A 9,779-nucleotide genomic window follows, 5' to 3' on the forward strand; every position below is an offset into this window, starting at 1 on the left:
GTTAGCAACTGATCCCAACTTACAATGCAGAGCAGACAATATGTGGACTATGCTCGTGCCATCTACGGAGGTGTGCAGATGGAAGGCATAACGTTGAGGAGATGAATGAACCGCGAGAAGGTTGGACTGCATGCAACTCGTTTTACCGAGAGGCGGGCAAAATAATTCATCTTGCGGTGGATCTGACTCTAACGTGAACTGGTTCGTTGGAACAGCTCTTCCGCTCATTTTTAACTGAGACATTCCAAATAGGCTCGCGAGTCGATCCTGATAAATCATTTCCGATTTAGCTGAAATTTTGCACAGTTGTTACTAGTTCTTCATAATAACTTTTAATGAGTTAAAAAAATATACGTTGCCTTTAAGTTCGACCGTTTGTCCATTTGTCCTTTAATCCCTTCGACCTTTTACCCCTCTACGTTCAATTCAACCTATGGTCTATTCGAGCTTCTGTTCAATCTACCTTTTGTCTTTCGACTTTTTGTCCTACAACCAATAGTCGAAAGACCAAACGTCGAATGACAAAACGTCGATTTGAACGTGGTGGTACAGACTATGATGTATTACGGTGGCTGTAGGCGTGGTGATGGTAATCGTCTTCCAGCCTGATGGATGACGTCTTTCAATGGCGACTGTTACACAATGGCCGCAACAATGTTTCACCCTGACCATACGTCTATCTGCCGACAATGGACGACCGGGCTATGTCCCCATGTTCTACGAAAATTTACCTTTTCCGATTTTGAACGTGTAAGACCCGCTTATCGGAAAGGAACCACGTTCGCTTTCTTTTGCACAGAACCCTAAATAAGGTAGCACTAACAATTAGGTTATAGCCTACTAACAAATAGCTAACTCTTTTACATTACTAACTTTAACTATTTCTAATACTTAGACGAAACACTAACTCTTACAACAAACTAATAACCGCCCTAAAATAGAAGAATTAAGTATCCAGTCCGCATCGTGCTCTCTTGCCGTGCGGATCTATTTTCTTTTTGCTGAAGGAAGTGTTACTACTACCTAAAGCTACAACACATTAAAACAGCACTTTTCAGTACTCAACCTTGTTCGACTCTTTGCTGACGTCTGAAGGAACACTTTTCGAACCCGATCACTTGGAGACGCTGGAATAGTGCGTATGGATGGGTGGGTGTTCATCATGAGGAGCTTACTCGTTGGTTCGCTGCAGGTACGATTCTGAACATGATATTAGTGCATGGGAACCTCTTTCTCCCGAAAGTAATAAGCTCTCAAATGCAATAATTAATGATTGCTAAGCTAAACGCACGACGCAGCGGTGCAACTGTTTTCTATAAAACCATAATTCACGATCCCGGACAGCCCATCCATCTGTGTAAACAATGAAAACAGAGGACATATATGCATTAGAGAGCCCTTATGGAACGAAAAACAAAAAAATACTCTCCACAAAGTGAGCGACAGACATACAAATGAATAAAATATGTTTGCCAAAGTGATTAGAGTGAGTGTTTTATTTGCACCTCACACTCGTACTCACTTGGTTTGCTGGTTGGCCCCCTTGTGCAACAATCAAATGGGTCCCAACTGTACGTTAAGGTGCTAAGCCAACCCAACCTACCTACCTACATACGATTTCAGCTCAGCTGACAAACCAACAGACGAACGGACGCCCGAACGAACGAGCACAATGAGTGGCAGTATCATTTTTCAAGCTTTTAACACGCTTCAGCCTCCTACTTCCGAACACAGACAAACGGACGTGGCTCTTCAACGAAATGCTATTTAAAAAATCAACACGCTAAGCGAGCCTTCTGCGAATCTTAAGCTTACAAACAATGTTGCATGCCACGAAAACACCAACAAAATTACGGATATGTTTATCTATGCCCTTCTACTGCGGTAGATCTGTTTCGTAGAAGGGGGTGTACTATTTATCTTTGTCCCGGTGCTGCCTGCCCGATCCGTTCCCGCTATTTCCCCGGAGTGAGGAAAATTGACACCCCGGCCACCATGAATCATGGTGGAGTTGTGTGTGTTATTTCGCAATTTGCCATTTTCCTTATGGTTAATGTAATGGAGAATGAGACTTGTCCGGTTTCAATTATCTACGATCCATCATCGAATTTTCATCCGTTTTTGGGAGCGATTTCGGCAGGTTTTCCTCGGTCTTTATCGGAGAGGGACTTTATCTCCAGATCTAGTATTTATTTAAAGCTTCCCCACTGCGGTTCGGCGAAGGTAGGGCAGATGATGATTTTAGAATGACAAGGATTTTTGTTTGGAAGCTTATCTCCAAGCTATTGAGGTTGAGTAGAGATTATCTTGGTACCCGGATAAAACAACGTCCAAATGGGAGCTTGTTTTCAAGTAGTTGGAGAGATTTCGGATATGAATTTGGAATTTGGAGAATTAGAATCAGAGGAAAATTGTATTTTGTTTAACTTTTATGAATAGCAAACCAACATCGAAGATATCAAATCATGGGGCCGCAGATAGCGTAGTCAGTTAAGGCACGGTACGGTATGAACTAAAGGCTGAATAAAAGTAAATTGGTACGCACAAAAAGACCTGTAATTCGTGATTCAATAAGTTTAAAAGTCCATTAATGGTTGCTTTACAGTACTTTTATTAAAACTTCAAAGTTACAGCATTAGATGGTTACATTTATCTAGCTCGAACGAAATCTCGAACCTTCCTCTTGATGGAGCCTATCAGTGCCCACACAGTGGAAACGGACACGGAATCAGCGCATTTCTTCCATTTTGCCCGCAATTGCTGGATGTCCTTGACTGCCCCTCCACTTCGTCGAAGCCGCTGCTTTGAAATTGTCCAGTATTTTTCGATTGGTCAAAATTCTGGGCAATTCGGAGGATTCATTAGCTTGGGGACCAAATCGATCTTGTTTGCAGCATACCACTTCAGAACCACCTTAGAGTAGTGGCAGCTGGCCAAATCGGGCCAAAATATGACTTTGTCCCTATGCGGATGAACGGCAATACACGCTTTTTAAGGCATTCTTCGATGTCAACTTGGGATTTCATCGTCGAGGATGTGACGCATGGATCCGTTTTCAGGCCACAACTGCAAATCGCTTGCCAAATCATGGCCTTCTTCGCGAACTTGTCGGCAAACACGAACATGAATCGTCCCAGCACAACCCCTCGTCCAGTCGCGATGTAAAACTTTTAAACGGGAAGCTGCTTAAAATCGAGTTTGACGTATGTTTCGTCATCGATTAAAGTGCAGCTCTTGTGTTTCGTCAAAATACGGTCGTACAAGAGCCTTGGATGCTTTTTGGTCACGGAATTCTGCTTCATGTGCCGGTTCGGATGTTTACTGGCTTTGTACGACTTGTATCCTTCCCTGGCATGGATGTTTCGCACCGTTTGAAAGTTGGCGTTGCACCTTCTGGCCACATCTCGGATCGAAAGACCGAGGTTAGCTTTAACGCACCGCAACACCTTGCTGCGCAGCTGACGATCCCTTGTTCCAGTTTTTTTCGTAGGTCCGCTGATTCCTTTCCACACTCAGGGTTTCCTTGTAGGTTTTGAGCACTCGACAAATTGTTGTTTTCGGCATCTTCAGCACTTTAGCCAGGTGTTTGTGGCAGGTGTTTGTGCACAATATTTTTTTCTTCTTTCGAGTTCCATTTGACGTTATTTCTGAACGTGATCGACTACTTTGATCAAACTTGCACCAGTTGTTCTCTATAGAAGAGTAAACAAACCACTGTCAAATATTTTCGATTCCCAACACTAGATTGCGGCGTGCTAGCGGTGTACCCTACCGTTCTCCGTCGTGTTCCACTCCTGTTGCCACTTAGCCAATGACTCCACTCTCACAACTTTCCGTACTCTTCCGGCTTCTCTCCGCCTGTAGCACTCGCTGTCCTCCTGCCAGGGTGATGCCGATAGGGATCATACCGGCGCTAACGCATACTGCTTCCAACGAGATGATTCTGTACGCACTCACGACTCGCATGGCCATGAGCCGGAACGTACTGCTCAGTTTCCTTTGGTTCTGCTTCGTTTCCAGCGCTGGAACCCAGGCTGGACCTCCATATATCAGTATCGATGATGACACGCTGGCCAGAAGACGCCTCTTGCTACTGCTGGGACCAGCGTTGTTCGGCATGATTCTAGCTATCGCGTTGATTGCCTTGGAAGCCTTCTCACAGGCATATTCGACGTGGCTGTTGAAGTATAGCCGGTCATCGATCATCACTCTTAGGTATTTTAACACACGCTTCGAGGCTATGGTGTGCTCCCCGACGGTGATTTCTGCCCGGTGTACCGCTTTACAGTTACTGACCAATAACGCTCCTTGCATCCAGTTACCAATCATGTCGATTGCCTCGGTTGACAACACTTCCACCTCTTCCAGCGTCTCACCTGTTACCGTCAAGACGACGTCGTCCGCAAAGCCAACGATCTCAACTCCTTTGGGCAGTTTCAGCGTTCGCACGTCGTTGTACATCCCGTTCCAGAGCGTTGGACCAAGAATGGAGCTTTGTGGAACTCCCGCTGTGATCCTAATCGATCTCTGTCCCATGTCTGTCTCGTAGACCAGAACCCGGTTCAGGAAATAACTCCTCAGGATCCTGTACAGGTAGTCAGGGACCCTCATTCTATGCAGTGCTTGGGTGATAGGCTCCAAGCTGGCGCTGTTGAACGCATTCTTGACGTCGATCGACACCCGGTGGTTTTCCTGGTTTCGGCAGCAACACTAGCTTCTGTATCTTCCACCTGTCAGGGAAGTGACCCTCGTTCAGGCATTTCTGCAGCACCATCCTGAACATGTCCGAGGATGACTGGATCGCCGCTTTCAACGCTATGTTGGGGATTCCATCCGGACCGGGAGCTTTCTTCACCTCCAATTCACCACGTTCTCTCCTAGTTGCTTCAACTCCGGATCCGGATTTGTGTGTGTGTCAGTGTGAAGGTGGGAGTGAACTTTCATTCGTTCAAGCTCTGGGTTTGATTTTGTCGGAGACCATTTTACTGGCAGCTGGTGAAAATTTCGTCCACCGTCCGTTTCTTGTGGACGGGTCGTATAGGTTGTATTCCTCTTCCACTGCTCAATCCACTCTCATTCTAATGAGAATGAAGCTTAATATTTGCCATGAACCATGGTTATGAATTAGATAAATTAATAATGTAAACACAATCACAAAAGTCTAACTTCAGGGTTGCCAAACTCATGGGATATTGACACCTTGATTGCACTGAAAATAAAATTTCGTTAATACAACGAAATCGCTCGTTTGTTCTACGAATGTATTCTTTGTGTTCTGCAACGAAATGGATTTGTACATTGTATGAAGTTAGTTACGTTTGAACTGCCACACTCGCTATCGCTACACCCAACCAGCGAGCCACAAGTGTTGGTTGTGGAGACCGAAAAATGTTGAATGGCCAGACTCGTATCATGAACCTTGCGATAGTCAGATCTGTACTATATCTGTGCTACGAGAAAGGGTAAAGCTAAAGGCAAATAAGAAGTACTCATGGAATGGTAATTCCATTTCATTTGCTTTTTCTGCTGCTTACATGTATTTTTTTTTCCTCTGACATAAAACTACCGCGACCAATATTTTGATTTATTGTGGTAGCTTGCATGTATTGGTCAAACCAACAATATTTCAAAAAAAAAGTATTCCATCTCCAACACACAATCAGCAATTTAGGAGACAATAAGCGCAGTTGTTGGTTTGATTGTAGCAACAAAGCAAGACCATGCTGGAGGCGGCTGGGTTCGATTCTCGGTCCCGTTTAGGAATTTTTCGGGTTGGAAAATTTCTCGACTTCCCTGGGCCTGGAGTATGATTGGACTTGCCACACAATCATATCATGGGGCATGAAGTAGTTCGCCTCCTCGTGGTGTGCCCTGGAAACGCTAATTATCGAACCCAAGGGAGAGATATTGCGGCTAAACGAACTACCGCAGAGAAGCCCTGCACAAACCCTCGTTGTGCAAAGGCAGGAGTGACGCCGGGTTCTTAGTGCTTAGCACAAGCAGCTGGTAAGCGGTCACATCTGTCCTAAGCTACCCTGTTGGACAGTTGGCTGGCTATCACGTCTGCTTAGAACCGAGGCGAACAACGAACAGCGAACAACAAGATGAGGTTGAGAAGCCCTGCACAAACCCTCGTTGTGCAAAGGCAGGAGTGACGCCGGGTTCTTAGAGTGCTTAGCACACGCAGCTGGTAAGCGGTCACATCTGTCCTGAATGGGCCCTGGACAGTTGGCTGGCTATCACGTCTGCTCTAGAACCCAGGCGAACAACGAACAGCGAGCAACAAGGGGAGGCCCTGCACAGCTGCTCACTGTGCAGTAGCGAGTGTCACGTCGGACACAACACCTAGTGACGCGCCATAGCGCAATCGGCCCCCTCCCATGACGTAATGCTTTCGGGCGGTTCCGGGGAGGGCAAGGGCCTAGAGCACAGGGTAAGGTTTAGTGGGTTGGGAGAGCTACTTCTCCCATCCCCACACCCTGAGTTTTCTTCTCAGGTGTCTGGGAGCAAATTCCCCCCTGTATAAAAAAAAAAAAAAAAAAAAAAAAAAAAAAAAACAAAATCATATTAATGCAAAAATGGTACAGGCATCGAAAGCTCTCAATTAATAACTGTGGAAGTGCATCTAGAACACTAAGTTGAGAGCACGCAATAAGCTAATATGCGATATGCAATAAGCTTGAAATGCGAAGAAGAAGAATAAGAAGAAGAAGAAGAAGAAGAAAGAAGACATTTTCAGTGTGATACACTTTGGCCTACTTCGGAATGATCGGCACAACGCTTGGCACAGCTTTCGGCACTGCCAAAACTCTTGGCACAGATTAAGGTGTGCAGAGTTGAATACCCCTTGATCACTTTCACTAATTCACTATTCCCATTCACAATCATTTTAAAAAAAACTATAGGTATTTCGTTCAGTGCTGCAAAATATCAATATCAATTCCTAAAAAATGCTAAATTTCACTAACCACCTGATGTCAGTATCAGTTCATACAGTTACAATATCAATGTAGCTTGCCTCAATGTTAGTGCGCAAATGACATTGACATCGTAAAGGAGCCACTGATATTCAAAGTTCTGCCGCAAATGTTTCTTATATGGTGTATATAAGAAACATTTGCGGCAGAACTTTGAATATCAGTGGCTCCTTTACGATCAAGTACCGATCTTTAGAAAACCCGTAAAATTAAAACAGTACAAGGATTATACGAAAAAGTTGATTGATTGAGATAAGAGTAAGATTTTCAACTTTTCCCTAGTGATATTAATATGGATAGTAATAAAAAAAGCCGGTGCGCCTGATATCAAGCTTACTACGAATATCAATATCGGAAGTGAAATTCAGTGCTAGACCAATATCTTACGTCAATTGACATTGTTGACAGCACGCAGCACTGATTTCGTTTACTACTTCCAAACTTCTTCAGTGACTAGACATTGAAGAAATTTGCAACCCTGGCCATATAAAAAGTTGCTGTCTTGAGCAAAGTTGTTCAGGTGACCAAGTCCTTACGGATGGTGTTCATTAGAGAGGGTCTAGCATAAGAGAGGAGCGGATTCAAAACAAACTGCCTTGGCAACATATGCCTAGGCAGGCATGGCAAATCATTTACATTCATTTACATTCATTTGCCTCTAACTTTTTTCATCAACAGAGTTCCGTGAAATGAATTTTCATATTAACTACAACTTTTGTGAATAACTCAAATCTGTATCTCTTATGTATGATGAACCACAGGGAACAGAATCCACCATTGTTTTCCAGTGAATGTAAATTACATTCACTGAAAAGTAATAACAAGTTCTGTCCGCTCTAGTTCGTCATGCTTAAGAGGTACAGATTTGAGCTACTGACTAAAGTTTTTGCTAATATCAAAATCTTCAAAAGCAATATAAATCATTTTTCGGAATTCTTTTGATGGAAAAAGTTAGAGGCAAATAAATGTAAATGGATGCACGAAATTAATGTAAATGATTTGCCATGCGTGTGTCTAGGTGATTTCTAGCAACACAGCCAATGCAATCAAGATAGGTGCTGCTGGATTGGCTCTGGCTTTGACAGTTCGTTTGGCTCAAAACAAGCCAGTCCGCTCCTCTCTTATACTAGACCCTCTCTAGTATTCATATTATTTCAGAACTCTCATATTACGTGGCGCTTGTGTGCATGAGAACTTCCTAAATATGCGATGTCTCGAAAGCCTGCCCATTTGGGATGTTGCTGTGCAATGTGAGTATTTCCGGAACAGGGTGGCGTGCAGAGGCCAGATATCGATGCAAAACTCGAGTATGGGGAACATGAACGATTTCTATCTTATACCAATGTATTCTATAAGATAGGAGCAGATGGGGGAGGATGCTCATTTAAGATAACGTTATCTACCGTAGAAAACGAGCGAAAAAGGGGGAATGGACCTAAAGATACAGAAGTGAAGAAGTGGTTTCTTCTTGCAGTACTACCAACCGGTGGAAACTAACGATTTTAAATTGGCTCACTACTTGACTAGCCTATTGGTCCCAAAAACATCTATCAGCGTACCTCATTCTAGTTGACATTCTAGTACTACACTATGTTTGTTTTGATTAGCTATGAAAGTTTGACAGATAAAATGAGGGGTTCGTGGATTTTCCTATGTTTCGAGGGGTGCATCGTTTAGCTTGGGACCGAAGAGAGTACCAGAGCTGAGCCAAAAAGTTGAGCACGTTTCTTCGGGACCTTCTGGTCTTAGAGTTACCGCTATGGTAATACCCAGCATTCCAGAAAAGTACACCAACTTATCCTTGTCCATAGTGCTGCACAAGTAAGTCAATACTTTCTCAAGAGAGCAACGTTGGACTTAATAAACACATGTTAGGGTAATTGATTCTGGTTGAACCTATCCAAAAACTGATAATGGTTGGACCTATTTTTTCAATCACTAGTTTAGTCAATCCTCGCTAATTTTTTATTTTCAAAGATCACTTTACTATCATAAAAACTCTTTTTCTTCAATTTGCATGGGTGTTTTATTGAAAAAACTTCAAAACAATTGAGTTTCAATGTGTAATCAAAACAGTTCACTTTCCACGCATTAGCTCGTCATCATGTCTTACTTTCAAACATACAAAAAAGAAATATTTTTAACATTTATTTTTATTTTTATGCAGTAAAATACTGCTTTAAGGTGTAAACAACACGTACACCATTTATCCATTGGTTTCACTAAAATGTTCAAATAATTGATGAAATTCGAATAGCTAAATATGATCATGGTTGGACCTACGCATGATGATGGTTGGACCTATATGTTTCCTAAGACGGCCGCTAGGTGCGCTTCGGTTTGTTTACATCCTTCATGCGCAGCTGATTTGAAACTCGATTTCGTTTTGGCCGAGTGATCAGTTTCTTCGATTGAAAAAATGGCAAAGAAAAGAGTTATACGGTCGAAAATCTTCAAGAGGCTTTTCTTTTAGTAAGAAATAAATCACTTACCGCGTATCAGGCACAGAAAAGGTACAATATTCCGAAAGCGACACTTCACCCAATAATTAAGGGAAGCCACGGCAAGAAATGTGGAAGGGAAATAGTGTTGAGTGTTGATTTGGAGAACCAGCTAGGGGATTGGGTTTGTATGTGCGCTGCTTCTGGCAGTCCCAAGACGACCAAAAAGATCTTGGAAGCTGCTAAAGACCTTGCGTCACTAGTTGGGCGTAAATTTAAAGGAGGAATTCCATCGTCAGGTTGGCCCGATTTCCGAACTACCACGAAAGCGCCGAAATAATCTGTTACTATTAATTTACAT

This window comes from Ochlerotatus camptorhynchus, unplaced genomic scaffold (assembly GCF_037179485.1).
Source record: "Ochlerotatus camptorhynchus isolate MF236.1 unplaced genomic scaffold, CSIRO-AGI_Acam_v1.1 ptg000788l, whole genome shotgun sequence".
NCBI classification, from domain to species: domain Eukaryota; kingdom Metazoa; phylum Arthropoda; class Insecta; order Diptera; family Culicidae; genus Ochlerotatus; species Ochlerotatus camptorhynchus.